This window comes from Ranitomeya variabilis, chromosome 1, assembly GCF_051348905.1.
Source record: "Ranitomeya variabilis isolate aRanVar5 chromosome 1, aRanVar5.hap1, whole genome shotgun sequence".
Taxonomy (NCBI): Eukaryota; Metazoa; Chordata; class Amphibia; order Anura; family Dendrobatidae; genus Ranitomeya; species Ranitomeya variabilis.
The window spans coordinates 911595872-911609950 of NC_135232.1; the positions used below are offsets into that span (position 1 = coordinate 911595872).

General features: G+C 48.1%; 40 pseudogenes; all 40 read right to left on the reverse strand.

Moving 5' to 3' along the window:
• Positions 1-99: 99 nt before the first annotated feature.
• Positions 100-273, reverse strand: LOC143796498 (U2 spliceosomal RNA; annotated as a pseudogene).
• A 178-nt stretch (positions 274-451) lies between these two features.
• LOC143794875 (U2 spliceosomal RNA) lies at positions 452-623 on the reverse strand (annotated as a pseudogene).
• Positions 624-799: 176 nt separating this feature from the next.
• Positions 800-973, reverse strand: LOC143796499 (U2 spliceosomal RNA; annotated as a pseudogene).
• Positions 974-1171: 198 nt separating this feature from the next.
• Positions 1172-1323, reverse strand: LOC143794770 (U2 spliceosomal RNA; annotated as a pseudogene).
• A 176-nt stretch (positions 1324-1499) lies between these two features.
• LOC143794935 (U2 spliceosomal RNA) lies at positions 1500-1673 on the reverse strand (annotated as a pseudogene).
• Positions 1674-1849: 176 nt separating this feature from the next.
• On the reverse strand, positions 1850-2023 carry LOC143794269 (U2 spliceosomal RNA; annotated as a pseudogene).
• A 176-nt stretch (positions 2024-2199) lies between these two features.
• Positions 2200-2373, reverse strand: LOC143797275 (U2 spliceosomal RNA; annotated as a pseudogene).
• Positions 2374-2549: 176 nt separating this feature from the next.
• On the reverse strand, positions 2550-2723 carry LOC143795827 (U2 spliceosomal RNA; annotated as a pseudogene).
• Positions 2724-2861: 138 nt separating this feature from the next.
• LOC143795910 (U2 spliceosomal RNA) lies at positions 2862-3073 on the reverse strand (annotated as a pseudogene).
• Positions 3074-3270: 197 nt separating this feature from the next.
• On the reverse strand, positions 3271-3422 carry LOC143801602 (U2 spliceosomal RNA; annotated as a pseudogene).
• Positions 3423-3597: 175 nt separating this feature from the next.
• Positions 3598-3772, reverse strand: LOC143795552 (U2 spliceosomal RNA; annotated as a pseudogene).
• A 176-nt stretch (positions 3773-3948) lies between these two features.
• LOC143797369 (U2 spliceosomal RNA) lies at positions 3949-4119 on the reverse strand (annotated as a pseudogene).
• A 176-nt stretch (positions 4120-4295) lies between these two features.
• LOC143796658 (U2 spliceosomal RNA) lies at positions 4296-4469 on the reverse strand (annotated as a pseudogene).
• Positions 4470-4665: 196 nt separating this feature from the next.
• On the reverse strand, positions 4666-4817 carry LOC143795666 (U2 spliceosomal RNA; annotated as a pseudogene).
• Positions 4818-4993: 176 nt separating this feature from the next.
• On the reverse strand, positions 4994-5167 carry LOC143794936 (U2 spliceosomal RNA; annotated as a pseudogene).
• A 175-nt stretch (positions 5168-5342) lies between these two features.
• LOC143794240 (U2 spliceosomal RNA) lies at positions 5343-5516 on the reverse strand (annotated as a pseudogene).
• Positions 5517-5692: 176 nt separating this feature from the next.
• LOC143796743 (U2 spliceosomal RNA) lies at positions 5693-5866 on the reverse strand (annotated as a pseudogene).
• Positions 5867-6042: 176 nt separating this feature from the next.
• LOC143795828 (U2 spliceosomal RNA) lies at positions 6043-6216 on the reverse strand (annotated as a pseudogene).
• Positions 6217-6392: 176 nt separating this feature from the next.
• Positions 6393-6566, reverse strand: LOC143794263 (U2 spliceosomal RNA; annotated as a pseudogene).
• Positions 6567-6742: 176 nt separating this feature from the next.
• LOC143794241 (U2 spliceosomal RNA) lies at positions 6743-6916 on the reverse strand (annotated as a pseudogene).
• A 176-nt stretch (positions 6917-7092) lies between these two features.
• LOC143797051 (U2 spliceosomal RNA) lies at positions 7093-7266 on the reverse strand (annotated as a pseudogene).
• Positions 7267-7442: 176 nt separating this feature from the next.
• On the reverse strand, positions 7443-7616 carry LOC143796659 (U2 spliceosomal RNA; annotated as a pseudogene).
• A 176-nt stretch (positions 7617-7792) lies between these two features.
• On the reverse strand, positions 7793-7966 carry LOC143795829 (U2 spliceosomal RNA; annotated as a pseudogene).
• Positions 7967-8142: 176 nt separating this feature from the next.
• Positions 8143-8316, reverse strand: LOC143796909 (U2 spliceosomal RNA; annotated as a pseudogene).
• A 198-nt stretch (positions 8317-8514) lies between these two features.
• Positions 8515-8666, reverse strand: LOC143796593 (U2 spliceosomal RNA; annotated as a pseudogene).
• A 178-nt stretch (positions 8667-8844) lies between these two features.
• On the reverse strand, positions 8845-9016 carry LOC143794876 (U2 spliceosomal RNA; annotated as a pseudogene).
• Positions 9017-9192: 176 nt separating this feature from the next.
• Positions 9193-9366, reverse strand: LOC143796500 (U2 spliceosomal RNA; annotated as a pseudogene).
• A 198-nt stretch (positions 9367-9564) lies between these two features.
• Positions 9565-9716, reverse strand: LOC143794771 (U2 spliceosomal RNA; annotated as a pseudogene).
• A 176-nt stretch (positions 9717-9892) lies between these two features.
• On the reverse strand, positions 9893-10066 carry LOC143794937 (U2 spliceosomal RNA; annotated as a pseudogene).
• Positions 10067-10242: 176 nt separating this feature from the next.
• On the reverse strand, positions 10243-10416 carry LOC143794270 (U2 spliceosomal RNA; annotated as a pseudogene).
• A 176-nt stretch (positions 10417-10592) lies between these two features.
• LOC143795830 (U2 spliceosomal RNA) lies at positions 10593-10766 on the reverse strand (annotated as a pseudogene).
• Positions 10767-10942: 176 nt separating this feature from the next.
• Positions 10943-11116, reverse strand: LOC143794264 (U2 spliceosomal RNA; annotated as a pseudogene).
• Positions 11117-11292: 176 nt separating this feature from the next.
• Positions 11293-11466, reverse strand: LOC143794242 (U2 spliceosomal RNA; annotated as a pseudogene).
• A 176-nt stretch (positions 11467-11642) lies between these two features.
• LOC143797052 (U2 spliceosomal RNA) lies at positions 11643-11816 on the reverse strand (annotated as a pseudogene).
• A 176-nt stretch (positions 11817-11992) lies between these two features.
• On the reverse strand, positions 11993-12166 carry LOC143796661 (U2 spliceosomal RNA; annotated as a pseudogene).
• Positions 12167-12342: 176 nt separating this feature from the next.
• Positions 12343-12516, reverse strand: LOC143795831 (U2 spliceosomal RNA; annotated as a pseudogene).
• Positions 12517-12692: 176 nt separating this feature from the next.
• On the reverse strand, positions 12693-12866 carry LOC143796910 (U2 spliceosomal RNA; annotated as a pseudogene).
• Positions 12867-13064: 198 nt separating this feature from the next.
• LOC143796594 (U2 spliceosomal RNA) lies at positions 13065-13216 on the reverse strand (annotated as a pseudogene).
• A 178-nt stretch (positions 13217-13394) lies between these two features.
• Positions 13395-13566, reverse strand: LOC143794877 (U2 spliceosomal RNA; annotated as a pseudogene).
• Positions 13567-13742: 176 nt separating this feature from the next.
• On the reverse strand, positions 13743-13916 carry LOC143796501 (U2 spliceosomal RNA; annotated as a pseudogene).
• Positions 13917-14079: the final 163 nt, after the last annotated feature.

The window sequence follows — 14079 nt, forward strand, 5'->3', positions numbered from 1 at the left end:
CCGCAGGGAAGACATTTCCAGAAACTCTGGATGCTCTGTCGACGACAGTTCTGCGGTGTGCATGTGTTCAAGCTGTGCGCAACGCATTTTGAATCTGCCTAACCACACCCTCCATCCCCGTGAAGGTTCCGTGTGACAAAGCAAGCTCCATTTCCAGCTCCCTGTTCCAAAAATCCATTTAATATATGGTCCCCAAATAGGGGACGCATCAGATATTAAACTAATAAGAACAGACACTACGCTTGATCTTGAGCCATTTGGCCGAGAAGAGATGATCAGAAATGGTTTGCCACTTGGGCCGCACCAAGGCCTACAACCGACATCCACTGTGGAGACGTAGCAAAAGATCGCCGCAGGGAAGACATTTCCAGAAACTCTGGATGCTCTATCGATGACAGTTCTGCGGTGTGCATGTGTTCAAGCTGTGCGCAACGCGTTTTGAATCTGCATAACCACACCCTCCATCCCCGTGAAGGTTGCGTGCGACAAAGCAAGCTCCATTTCCAGCTCCCTGTTCCAAAAATCCATTTAATATATGGTCCCCAAATAGGGGACGTATCAGGTATTAAACTAATAAGAACAGACACTACGCTTGATCTTGAGCCATTTGGCCGAGAAGAGATGATCAGAAATGGTTTGCCACTTGGGCCGCACCAAGGCCTACAACCGACACCAACTGTGGAGACGTAGCAAAAGATTGCCGCAGGGAAGACATTTCCAGAAACTCTGGATGCTCTGTCGACGACAGTTCTGCGGTGTGCATGTGTTCAAGCTGTGCGCAACGCATTTTGAATCTGCCTAACCACACCCTCCATCCCCGTGAAGGTTCCGTGTGACAAAGCAAGCTCCATTTCCAGCTCCCTGTTCCAAAAATCCATTTAATATATGGTCCCCAAATAGGGGACGCATCAGATATTAAACTAATAAGAACAGACACTACGCTTGATCTTGAGCCATTTGGCCGAGAAGAGATGATCAGAAATGGTTTGCCACTTGGGCCGCACCAAGGCCTACAACCGACATCCACTGTGGAGACGTAGCAAAAGATCGCCGCAGGGAAGACATTTCCAGAAACTCTGGATGCTCTATCGATGACAGTTCTGCGGTGTGCATGTGTTCAAGCTGTGCGCAACGCGTTTTGAATCTGCATAACCACACCCTGCATCCCCGTGAAGGTTCCGTGCGACAAAGCAAGCTCCATTTCCAGCTCCCTGTTCCAAAAATCCATTTAATATATGGTCCCCAAATAGGGGACGTATCAGATGTTAAACTAATAAGAACAGACACTACACTTGATCTTGAGCCATTTGGCCGAGAAGAGTTGATCAGAAATGGTTTGCCACTTGGGCCGCACCAAGGCCTACAACCGACACCCACTGTGGAGACGTAGCAAAAGATTGCCGCAGGGAAGACATTTCCAGAAACTCTGGATGCTCTGTTGATGACAGTTCTGCGGTGTGCATGTGTTCAAGCTGTGCGCAACGCGTTTTGAATCTGCATAACCACACCCTCCATCCCCGTGAAGGTTCCGTGTGACAAAGCAAGCTCCATTTCCAGCTCCCTGTTCCAAAAATCCATTTAATATATGGTCCCCAAATAGGGGACGTATCAGATATTAAACTAATAAGAACAGACACTACGCTTGATCTTGAGCCATTTGGCCGAGAAGAGATGATCAGAAATGGTTTGCCACTTGGGCCGCACCAAGGCCTACAACCGACTCCCACTGTGGAGACGTAGCAAAAGATTGCCGCAGGGAAGACATTTCCAGAAACTCTGGATGATCTGTAGATGACAGTTCTGCGGTGTGCATGTGTTCAAGCTGTGCGAAACGCATTTTGAATTTGCATAACCACACCCTCCACCCCCGTGAAGGTTCCGTGCGACAAAGCAAGCTCCATTTCCAGCTCCCTGTTCCAAAAATCCATTTAATATATGGTCCCCAAATAGGGGACGTATCAGATATTAAACTAATAAGAACAGACACTACGCTTGATCTTGAGCCATTTGGCCGAGAAGAGATGATCAGAAATGGTTTGCCACTTGGGCCGCACCAAGGCCTACAACCGACACCCACTGTGGAGACGTAGCAAAAGATTGCCGCAGGGAAGACATTTCCAGAAACTCTGGATGCTCTGTCGATGACAGTTCTGCGGTGTGCATGTGTTCAAGCTGTGCGCAACGCGTTTTGAATCTGCATAACCACACCCTCCATCCCCGTGAAGGTTCCGTGTGACAAAGCAAGCTCCATTTCCAGCTCCCTGTTCCAAAAATCCATTTAATATATGGTCCCCAAATAGGGGACGTATCAGATATTAAACTAATAAGAACAGACACTACGCTTGATCTTGATCCATTTGGCCGAGAAGAGTTGATCAGAAATGGTTTGCCACTTGGGCCGCACCAAGGCCTACAACCGACACCCACTGTGGAGACGTAGCAAAAGATTGCCGCAGGGAAGACATTTCCAGAAACTCTGGATGCTCTGTCGATGACAGTTCTGCGGTGTGCATGTGTTCAAGCTGTGCGCAATGCGTTTTTAATCTGCATAACCACACCCTCCATCCCCGTGAAGGTTCCGTGTGACAAAGCAAGCTCCATTTCCAGCTCCCTGTTCCAAAAATCCATTTAATATATGGTCCCCAAATAGGGGACGTATCAGATATTAAACTAATAAGAACAGACACTACGCTTGATCTTGAGCCATTTGGCAGAGAAGAGATGATCAGAAATGGTTTGCCACTTGGGCCGCACCAAGGCCTACAACCGACACCCACTGTGGAGACATAGCAAAAGATTGCCGCAGGGAAGACATTTCCAGAAACTCTGGATGATCTGTCGATGACAGTTCTGCGGTGTGCATGTGTTCAAGCTGTGTGAAACGCGTTTTGAATCTGCATAACCACACCCTCCACCCCCGTGATGGTTCCGTGCGACAAAGCAAGCTCCATTTCCTGCTCCCTGTTCCAAAAATCCATTTAATATATGGTCCCCAAATAGGGGACGTATCAGATATTAAACTAATAAGAACAGACACTACGCTTGATCTTGAGCCATTTGGCCGAGAAGAGATGATCAGAAATGGTTTGCCACTTGGGCCGCACCAAGGCCTACAACCGACATCCACTGTGAGACGTAGCAAAAGATTGCCGCAGGGAAGACATTTCCAGAAACTCTGGATGCTCTATCGATGACAGTTCTGCGGTGTGCATGTGTTCAAGCTGTGCGCAACGCGTTTTGAATCTGCATAACCACACCCTCCATCCCCGTGAAGGTTCCGTGCGACAAAGCAAGCTCCATTTCCAGCTGCCTGTTCCAAAAATCCATTTAATATATGGTCCCCAAATAGGGGACGTATCAGATATTAAACTAATAAGAACAGACACTACACTTGATCTTGAGCCATTTGGCCGAGAAGAGATGATCAGAAATGGTTTGCCACTTGGGCCGCACCAAGGCCTACAGCCGACACCCACTGTGGAGACGTAGCAAAAGATTGCCGCAGGGAAGACATTTCCAGAAACTCTGGATGATCTGTCGATGACAGTTCTGCGGTGTGCATGTGTTCAAGCTGTGCGCAACGCGTTTTGAATCTGCATAACCACACCCTCCACCCCCGTGATGGTTCCGTGCGACAAAGCAAGCTCCATTTCCAGCTCCCTGTTCCAAAAATCCATTTAATATATGGTCCCCAAATAGGGGACGTATCAGATATTAAACTAATAAGAACAGACACTACGCTTGATCTTGAGCCATTTGGCCGAGAAGAGATGATCAGAAATGATTTGCCACTTGGGCCGCACCAAGGCCTACAACCGACACCCACTGTGGAGACGTAGCAAAAGATTGCCGCAGGGAAGACATTTCCAGAAACTCTGGATGCTCTGTCGATGACAGTTCTGCGGTGTGCATGTGTTCAAGCTGTGCGCAACGCGTTTTGAATCTGCATAACCACACCCTCCATCCCCGTGAAGGTTCCGTGTGACAAAGCAAGCTCCATTTCCAGCTCCCTGTTCCAAAAATCCATGTAATATATGGTCCCCAAATAGGGGACGTATCAGATATTAAACTAATAACAGACACTACGCTTGATCTTGATCCATTTGGCCGAGAAGAGATGATCAGAAATGGTTTGCCACTTGGGCCGCACCAAGGCCTACAACCGACACCCACTGTTAAGACGCAGCAAAAGATTGCCGCAGGGAAGACATTTCCAGAAACTCTGGATGCTCTGTCGATGACAGTTCTGCGGTGTGCATGTGTTCAAGCTGTGCGCAACGCGTTTTGAATCTGCATAACCACACCCTCCATCCCCGTGAAGGTTCCGTGTGACAAAGCAAGCTCCATTTCCAGCTCCCTGTTCCAAAAATCCATTTAATATATGGTCCCCAAATAGGGGACGTAACAGATATTAAACTAATAAGAACAGACACTACGCTTGATCTTGAGCCATTTGGCCGAGAAGAGATGATCAGAAATGGTTTGCCACTTGGGCCGCACCAAGGCCTACAACCGACACCCACTGTGGAGACGTAGCAAAAGATTGCCGCAGGGAAGACATTTCCAGAAACTCTGGATGCTGTCGACGACAGTTCTGCGGTGTGCATGTGTTCAAGCTGTGCGCAACGCGTTTTGAATCTGCATAACCACACCCTTCATCCCCGTGAAGGTTCCGTGTGACAAAGCAAGCTCCATTTCCAGCTCCCTGTTCCAAAAATCCATTTAATATATGGTCCCCAAATAGGGGACGTATCAGATATTAAACTAATAAGAACAGACACTACGCTTGATCTTGAGCCATTTGGCCGAGAAGAGATGATCAGAAATGGTTTGCCACTTGGGCCGCACCAAGGCCTACAACCGACACCAACTGTGGAGACGTAGCAAAAGATTGCCGCAGGGAAGACATTTCCAGAAACTCTGGATGCTCTGTCGATGACAGTTCTGCGGTGTGCATGTGTTCAAGCTGTGCGCAACGCGTTTTGAATCTGCATAACCACACCCTCCATCCCCGTGAAGGTTCCGTGTGACAAAGCAAGCTCCATTTCCAGCTCCCTGTTCCAAAAATCCATTTAATATATGGTCCCCAAATAGGGGACGTATCAGATATTAAACTAATAAGAACAGACACTACGCTTGATCTTGAGCCATTTGGCCGAGAAGAGATGATCAGAAATGGTTTGCCACTTGGGCCGCACCAAGGCCTACAACCGACATCCACTGTGAGACGTAGCAAAAGATTGCCGCAGGGAAGACATTTCCAGAAACTCTGGATGCTCTGTCGATGACAGTTCTGCGGTGTGCATGTGTTCAAGCTGTGCGAAACGCATTTTGAATCTGCATAACCACACCCTCCACCCCCGTGAAGGTTCCGTGCGACAAAGCAAGCTCCATTTCCAGCTCCCTGTTCCAAAAATCCATTTAATATATGGTCCCCAAATAGGGGACGTATCAGATATTAAACTAATAAGAACAGACACTACGCTTGATCTTGAGCCATTTGGCCGAGAAGAGATGATCAGAAATGGTTTGCCACTTGGGCCGCACCAAGGCCTACAACCGACACCCACTGTGGAGACGTAGCAAAAGGTTGCCGCTGGGAAGACATTTCCAGAAACTCTGGATGCTCTGTCGATGACAGTTCTGCGGTGTGCATGTGTTCAAGCTGTGCGCAACGCATTTTGAATCTGCATAACCACACCCTCCATCCCCGTGAAGGTTCCGTGTGACAAAGCAAGCTCCATTTCCAGCTCCCTGTTCCAAAAATCCATTTAATATATGGTCCCCAAATAGGGGACGTATCAGATATTAAACTAATAAGAACAGACACTACGCTTTATCTTGAGCCATTTGGCCGAGAAGAGATGATCAGAAATGGTTTGCCACTTGGGCCGCACCAAGGCCTACAACCGACACCAACTGTGGAGACGTAGCAAAAGATTGCCGCAGGGAAGACATTTCCAGAAACTCTGGATGCTCTGTCGATGACAGTTCTGCGGTGTGCATGTGTTCAAGCTGTGCGCAACGCGTTTTGAATCTGCATAACCACACCCTCCATCCCCGTGAAGGTTCCGTGTGACAAAGCAAGCTCCATTTCCAGCTCCCTGTTCCAAAAATCCATTTAATATATGGTCCCCAAATAGGGGACGTATCAGATATTAAACTAATAAGAACAGACACTACGCTTGATCTTGAGCCATTTGGCAGAGAAGAGATGATCAGAAATGGTTTGCCACTTGGGCCGCACCAAGGCCTACAACCGACACCCACTGTGGAGACGTAGCAAAAGATTGCCGCAGGGAAGACATTTCCAGAAACTCTGGATGCTCTGTCGATGACAGTTCTGCGGTGTGCATGTGTTCAAGCTCTGAGCAACGCGTTTTGAATCTGCATAACCACACCCTCCACCCCCGTGAAGGTTCCGTGCGACAAAGCAAGCTCCATTTCCAGCTCCCTGTTCCAAAAATCCATTTAATATATGGTCCCCAAATAGGGGACGTATCAGATATTAAACTAATAAGAACAGACACTACGCTTGATCTTGAGCCATTTGGCCGAGAAGAGATGATCAGAAATGGTTTGCCACTTGGGCCGCACCAAGGCCTACAACCGACACCCACTGTGGAGACGTAGCAAAAGATTGCCGCAGGGAAGACATTTCCAGAAACTCTGGATGATCTGTCGATGACAGTTCTGCGGTGTGCATGTGTTCAAGCTGTGCGAAACGCATTTTGAATCTGCATAACCACACCCTCCACCCCCGTGAAGGTTCCGTGCGACAAAGCAAGCTCCATTTCCAGCTCCCTGTTCCAAAAATCCATTTAATATATGGTCCCCAAATAGGGGACGTATCAGATATTAAACTAATAAGAACAGACACTACGCTTGATCTTGAGCCATTTGGCCGAGAAGAGATGATCAGAAATGGTTTGCCACTTGGGCCGCACCAAGGCCTACAACCGACACCCACTGTGGAGACGTAGCAAAAGATTGCCGCAGGGAAGACATTTCCAGAAACTCTGGATGCTCTGTCGATGACAGTTCTGCGGTGTGCATGTGTTCAAGCTGTGCGCAACGCGTTTTGAATCTGCATAACCACACCCTCCATCCCCGTGAAGGTTCCGTGTGACAAAGCAAGCTCCATTTCCAGCTCCCTGTTCCAAAAATCCATTTAATATATGGTCCCCAAATAGGGGACGTATCAGATATTAAACTAATAAGAACAGACACTACGCTTGATCTTGATCCATTTGGCCGAGAAGAGATGATCAGAAATGGTTTGCCACTTGGGCCGCACCAAGGCCTACAACCGACACCCACTGTTAAGACGTAGCAAAAGATTGCCGCAGGGAAGACATTTCCAGAAACTCTGGATGCTCTGTTGATGACAGTTCTGCGGTGTGCATGTGTTCAAGCTGTGCGCAACGCGTTTTGAATCTGCATAACCACACCCTCCATCCCCGTGAAGGTTCCGTGTGACAAAGCAAGCTCCATTTCCAGCTCCCTGTTCCAAAAATCCATTTAATATATGGTCCCCAAATAGGGGACGTAACAGATATTAAACTAATAAGAACAGACACTACGCTTGATCTTGAGCCATTTGGCCGAGAAGAGATGATCAGAAATGGTTTGCCACTTGGGCCGCACCAAGGCCTACAACCGACACCCACTGTGGAGACGTAGCAAAAGATTGCCGCAGGGAAGACATTTCCAGAAACTCTGGATGCTCTGTCGATGACAGTTCTGCGGTGTGCATGTGTTCAAGCTGTGCGCAACGCGTTTTAAATCTGCATAACCACACCCTCCATCCCCGTGAAGGTTCCGTGTGACAAAGCAAGCTCCATTTCCAGCTCCCTGTTCCAAAAATCCATTTAATATATGGTCCCCAAATAGGGGACGTATCAGATATTAAACTAATAAGAACAGACACTACGCTTGATCTTGAGCCATTTGGCAGAGAAGAGATGATCAGAAATGGTTTGCCACTTGGGCCGCACCAAGGCCTACAACCGACACCCACTGTGGAGACGTAGCAAAAGATTGCCGCAGGGAAGACATTTCCAGAAACTCTGGATGCTCTGTCGATGACAGTTCTGCGGTGTGCATGTGTTCAAGCTCTGAGCAACGCGTTTTGAATCTGCATAACCACACCCTCCATCCCCGTGAAGGTTCCGTGCGACAAAGCAAGCTCCATTTCCAGCTCCCTGTTCCAAAAATCCATTTAATATATGGTCCCCAAATAGGGGACGTATCAGATATTAAACTAATAAGGACAGACACTACACTTGATCTTGAGCCATTTGGCCGAAAAGAGTTGATCAGAAATGGTTTGCCACTTGGGCCGCACCAAGGCCTACAACCGACACCCACTGTGGAGACGTAGCAAAAGATTGCCGCAGGGAAGACATTTCCAGAAACTCTGGATGCTCTGTCGATGACAGTTCTGCGGTGTGCATGTGTTCAAGCTGTGCGCAACGCGTTTTGAATCTGCATAACCACACCCTCCATCCCCGTGAAGGTTCCGTGTGACAGATCAAGCTCCATTTCCAGCTCCCTGTTCCAAAAATCCATTTAATATATGGTCCCCAAATAGGGGACGTATCAGATATTAAACTAATAAGAACAGACACTACGCTTGATCTTGAGCCATTTGGCCGAGAAGAGATGATCAGAAATGGTTTGCCACTTGGGCCGCACCAAGGCCTACAACCGACATCCACTGTGGAGATGTAGCAAAAGATCGCCGCAGGGAAGACATTTCCAGAAACTCTGGATGCTCTATCGATGACAGTTCTGCGGTGTGCATGTGTTCAAGCTGTGCGCAACGCGTTTTGAATCTGCATAACCACACCCTCCATCCCCGTGAAGGTTGCGTGCGACAAAGCAAGCTCCATTTCCAGCTCCCTGTTCCAAAAATCCATTTAATATATGGTCCCCAAATAGGGGACGTATCAGGTATTAAACTAATAAGAACAGACACTACGCTTGATCTTGAGCCATTTGGCCGAGAAGAGATGATCAGAAATGGTTTGCCACTTGGGCCGCACCAAGGCCTACAACCGACACCAACTGTGGAGACGTAGCAAAAGATTGCCGCAGGGAAGACATTTCCAGAAACTCTGGATGCTCTGTCGACGACAGTTCTGCGGTGTGCATGTGTTCAAGCTGTGCGCAACGCATTTTGAATCTGCCTAACCACACCCTCCATCCCCGTGAAGGTTCCGTGTGACAAAGCAAGCTCCATTTCCAGCTCCCTGTTCCAAAAATCCATTTAATATATGGTCCCCAAATAGGGGACGCATCAGATATTAAACTAATAAGAACAGACACTACGCTTGATCTTGAGCCATTTGGCCGAGAAGAGATGATCAGAAATGGTTTGCCACTTGGGCCGCACCAAGGCCTACAACCGACATCCACTGTGGAGACGTAGCAAAAGATCGCCGCAGGGAAGACATTTCCAGAAACTCTGGATGCTCTATCGATGACAGTTCTGCGGTGTGCATGTGTTCAAGCTGTGCGCAACGCGTTTTGAATCTGCATAACCACACCCTGCATCCCCGTGAAGGTTCCGTGCGACAAAGCAAGCTCCATTTCCAGCTCCCTGTTCCAAAAATCCATTTAATATATGGTCCCCAAATAGGGGACGTATCAGATGTTAAACTAATAAGAACAGACACTACACTTGATCTTGAGCCATTTGGCCGAGAAGAGTTGATCAGAAATGGTTTGCCACTTGGGCCGCACCAAGGCCTACAACCGACACCCACTGTGGAGACGTAGCAAAAGATTGCCGCAGGGAAGACATTTCCAGAAACTCTGGATGCTCTGTTGATGACAGTTCTGCGGTGTGCATGTGTTCAAGCTGTGCGCAACGCGTTTTGAATCTGCATAACCACACCCTCCATCCCCGTGAAGGTTCCGTGTGACAAAGCAAGCTCCATTTCCAGCTCCCTGTTCCAAAAATCCATTTAATATATGGTCCCCAAATAGGGGACGTATCAGATATTAAACTAATAAGAACAGACACTACGCTTGATCTTGAGCCATTTGGCCGAGAAGAGATGATCAGAAATGGTTTGCCACTTGGGCCGCACCAAGGCCTACAACCGACTCCCACTGTGGAGACGTAGCAAAAGATTGCCGCAGGGAAGACATTTCCAGAAACTCTGGATGATCTGTAGATGACAGTTCTGCGGTGTGCATGTGTTCAAGCTGTGCGAAACGCATTTTGAATTTGCATAACCACACCCTCCACCCCCGTGAAGGTTCCGTGCGACAAAGCAAGCTCCATTTCCAGCTCCCTGTTCCAAAAATCCATTTAATATATGGTCCCCAAATAGGGGACGTATCAGATATTAAACTAATAAGAACAGACACTACGCTTGATCTTGAGCCATTTGGCCGAGAAGAGATGATCAGAAATGGTTTGCCACTTGGGCCGCACCAAGGCCTACAACCGACACCCACTGTGGAGACGTAGCAAAAGATTGCCGCAGGGAAGACATTTCCAGAAACTCTGGATGCTCTGTCGATGACAGTTCTGCGGTGTGCATGTGTTCAAGCTGTGCGCAACGCGTTTTGAATCTGCATAACCACACCCTCCATCCCCGTGAAGGTTCCGTGTGACAAAGCAAGCTCCATTTCCAGCTCCCTGTTCCAAAAATCCATTTAATATATGGTCCCCAAATAGGGGACGTATCAGATATTAAACTAATAAGAACAGACACTACGCTTGATCTTGAGCCATTTGGCAGAGAAGAGATGATCAGAAATGGTTTGCCACTTGGGCCGCACCAAGGCCTACAACCGACACCCACTGTGGAGACGTAGCAAAAGATTGCCGCAGGGAAGACATTTCCAGAAACTCTGGATGCTCTGTCGATGACAGTTCTGCGGTGTGCATGTGTTCAAGCTCTGAGCAACGCGTTTTGAATCTGCATAACCACACCCTCCACCCCCGTGAAGGTTCCGTGCGACAAAGCAAGCTCCATTTCCAGCTCCCTGTTCCAAAAATCCATTTAATATATGGTCCCCAAATAGGGGACGTATCAGATATTAAACTAATAAGAACAGACACTACGCTTGATCTTGAGCCATTTGGCCGAGAAGAGATGATCAGAAATGGTTTGCCACTTGGGCCGCACCAAGGCCTACAACCGACACCCACTGTGGAGACGTAGCAAAAGATTGCCGCAGGGAAGACATTTCCAGAAACTCTGGATGATCTGTCGATGACAGTTCTGCGGTGTGCATGTGTTCAAGCTGTGCGAAACGCATTTTGAATCTGCATAACCACACCCTCCACCCCCGTGAAGGTTCCGTGCGACAAAGCAAGCTCCATTTCCAGCTCCCTGTTCCAAAAATCCATTTAATATATGGTCCCCAAATAGGGGACGTATCAGATATTAAACTAATAAGAACAGACACTACGCTTGATCTTGAGCCATTTGGCCGAGAAGAGATGATCAGAAATGGTTTGCCACTTGGGCCGCACCAAGGCCTACAACCGACACCCACTGTGGAGACGTAGCAAAAGATTGCCGCAGGGAAGACATTTCCAGAAACTCTGGATGCTCTGTCGATGACAGTTCTGCGGTGTGCATGTGTTCAAGCTGTGCGCAACGCGTTTTGAATCTGCATAACCACACCCTCCATCCCCGTGAAGGTTCCGTGTGACAAAGCAAGCTCCATTTCCAGCTCCCTGTTCCAAAAATCCATTTAATATATGGTCCCCAAATAGGGGACGTATCAGATATTAAACTAATAAGAACAGACACTACGCTTGATCTTGATCCATTTGGCCGAGAAGAGATGATCAGAAATGGTTTGCCACTTGGGCCGCACCAAGGCCTACAACCGACACCCACTGTTAAGACGTAGCAAAAGATTGCCGCAGGGAAGACATTTCCAGAAACTCTGGATGCTCTGTTGATGACAGTTCTGCGGTGTGCATGTGTTCAAGCTGTGCGCAACGCGTTTTGAATCTGCATAACCACACCCTCCATCCCCGTGAAGGTTCCGTGTGACAAAGCAAGCTCCATTTCCAGCTCCCTGTTCCAAAAATCCATTTAATATATGGTCCCCAAATAGGGGACGTAACAGATATTAAACTAATAAGAACAGACACTACGCTTGATCTTGAGCCATTTGGCCGAGAAGAGATGATCAGAAATGGTTTGCCACTTGGGCCGCACCAAGGCCTACAACCGACACCCACTGTGGAGACGTAGCAAAAGATTGCCGCAGGGAAGACATTTCCAGAAACTCTGGATGCTCTGTCGATGACAGTTCTGCGGTGTGCATGTGTTCAAGCTGTGCGCAACGCGTTTTAAATCTGCATAACCACACCCTCCATCCCCGTGAAGGTTCCGTGTGACAAAGCAAGCTCCATTTCCAGCTCCCTGTTCCAAAAATCCATTTAATATATGGTCCCCAAATAGGGGACGTATCAGATATTAAACTAATAAGAACAGACACTACGCTTGATCTTGAGCCATTTGGCAGAGAAGAGATGATCAGAAATGGTTTGCCACTTGGGCCGCACCAAGGCCTACAACCGACACCCACTGTGGAGACGTAGCAAAAGATTGCCGCAGGGAAGACATTTCCAGAAACTCTGGATGCTCTGTCGATGACAGTTCTGCGGTGTGCATGTGTTCAAGCTCTGAGCAACGCGTTTTGAATCTGCATAACCACACCCTCCATCCCCGTGAAGGTTCCGTGCGACAAAGCAAGCTCCATTTCCAGCTCCCTGTTCCAAAAATCCATTTAATATATGGTCCCCAAATAGGGGACGTATCAGATATTAAACTAATAAGGACAGACACTACACTTGATCTTGAGCCATTTGGCCGAAAAGAGTTGATCAGAAATGGTTTGCCACTTGGGCCGCACCAAGGCCTACAACCGACACCCACTGTGGAGACGTAGCAAAAGATTGCCGCAGGGAAGACATTTCCAGAAACTCTGGATGCTCTGTCGATGACAGTTCTGCGGTGTGCATGTGTTCAAGCTGTGCGCAACGCGTTTTGAATCTGCATAACCACACCCTCCATCCCCGTGAAGGTTCCGTGTGACAGATCAAGCTCCATTTCCAGCTCCCTGTTCCAAAAATCCATTTAATATATGGTCCCCAAATAGGGGACGTATCAGATATTAAACTAATAAGAACAGACACTACGCTTGATCTTGAGCCATTTGGCCGAGAAGAGATGATCAGAAATGGTTTGCCACTTGGGCCGCACCAAGGCCTACAACCGACATCCACTGTGGAGATGTAGCAAAAGATCGCCGCAGGGAAGACATTTCCAGAAACTCTGGATGCTCTATCGATGACAGTTCTGCGGTGTGCATGTGTTCAAGCTGTGCGCAACGCGTTTTGAATCTGCATAACCACACCCTCCATCCCCGTGAAGGTTGCGTGCGACAAAGCAAGCTCCATTTCCAGCTCCCTGTTCCAAAAATCCATTTAATATATGGTCCCCAAATAGGGGACGTATCAGGTATTAAACTAATAAGAACAGACACTACGCTTGATCTTGAGCCATTTGGCCGAGAAGAGATGATCAGAAATGGTTTGCCACTTGGGCCGCACCAAGGCCTACAACCGACACCAACTGTGGAGACGTAGCAAAAGATTGCCGCAGGGAAGACATTTCCAGAAACTCTGGATGCTCTGTCGACGACAGTTCTGCGGTGTGCATGTGTTCAAGCTGTGCGCAACGCATTTTGAATCTGCCTAACCACACCCTCCATCCCCGTGAAGGTTCCGTGTGACAAAGCAAGCTCCATTTCCAGCTCCCTGTTCCAAAAATCCATTTAATATATGGTCCCCAAATAGGGGACGCATCAGATATTAAACTAATAAGAACAGACACTACGCTTGATCTTGAGCCATTTGGCCGAGAAGAGATGATCAGAAATGGTTTGCCACTTGGGCCGCACCAAGGCCTACAACCGACATCCACTGTGGAGACGTAGCAAAAGATCGCCGCAGGGAAGACATTTCCAGAAACTCTGGATGCTCTATCGATGACAGTTCTGCGGTGTGCATGTGTTCAAGCTGTGCGCAACGCG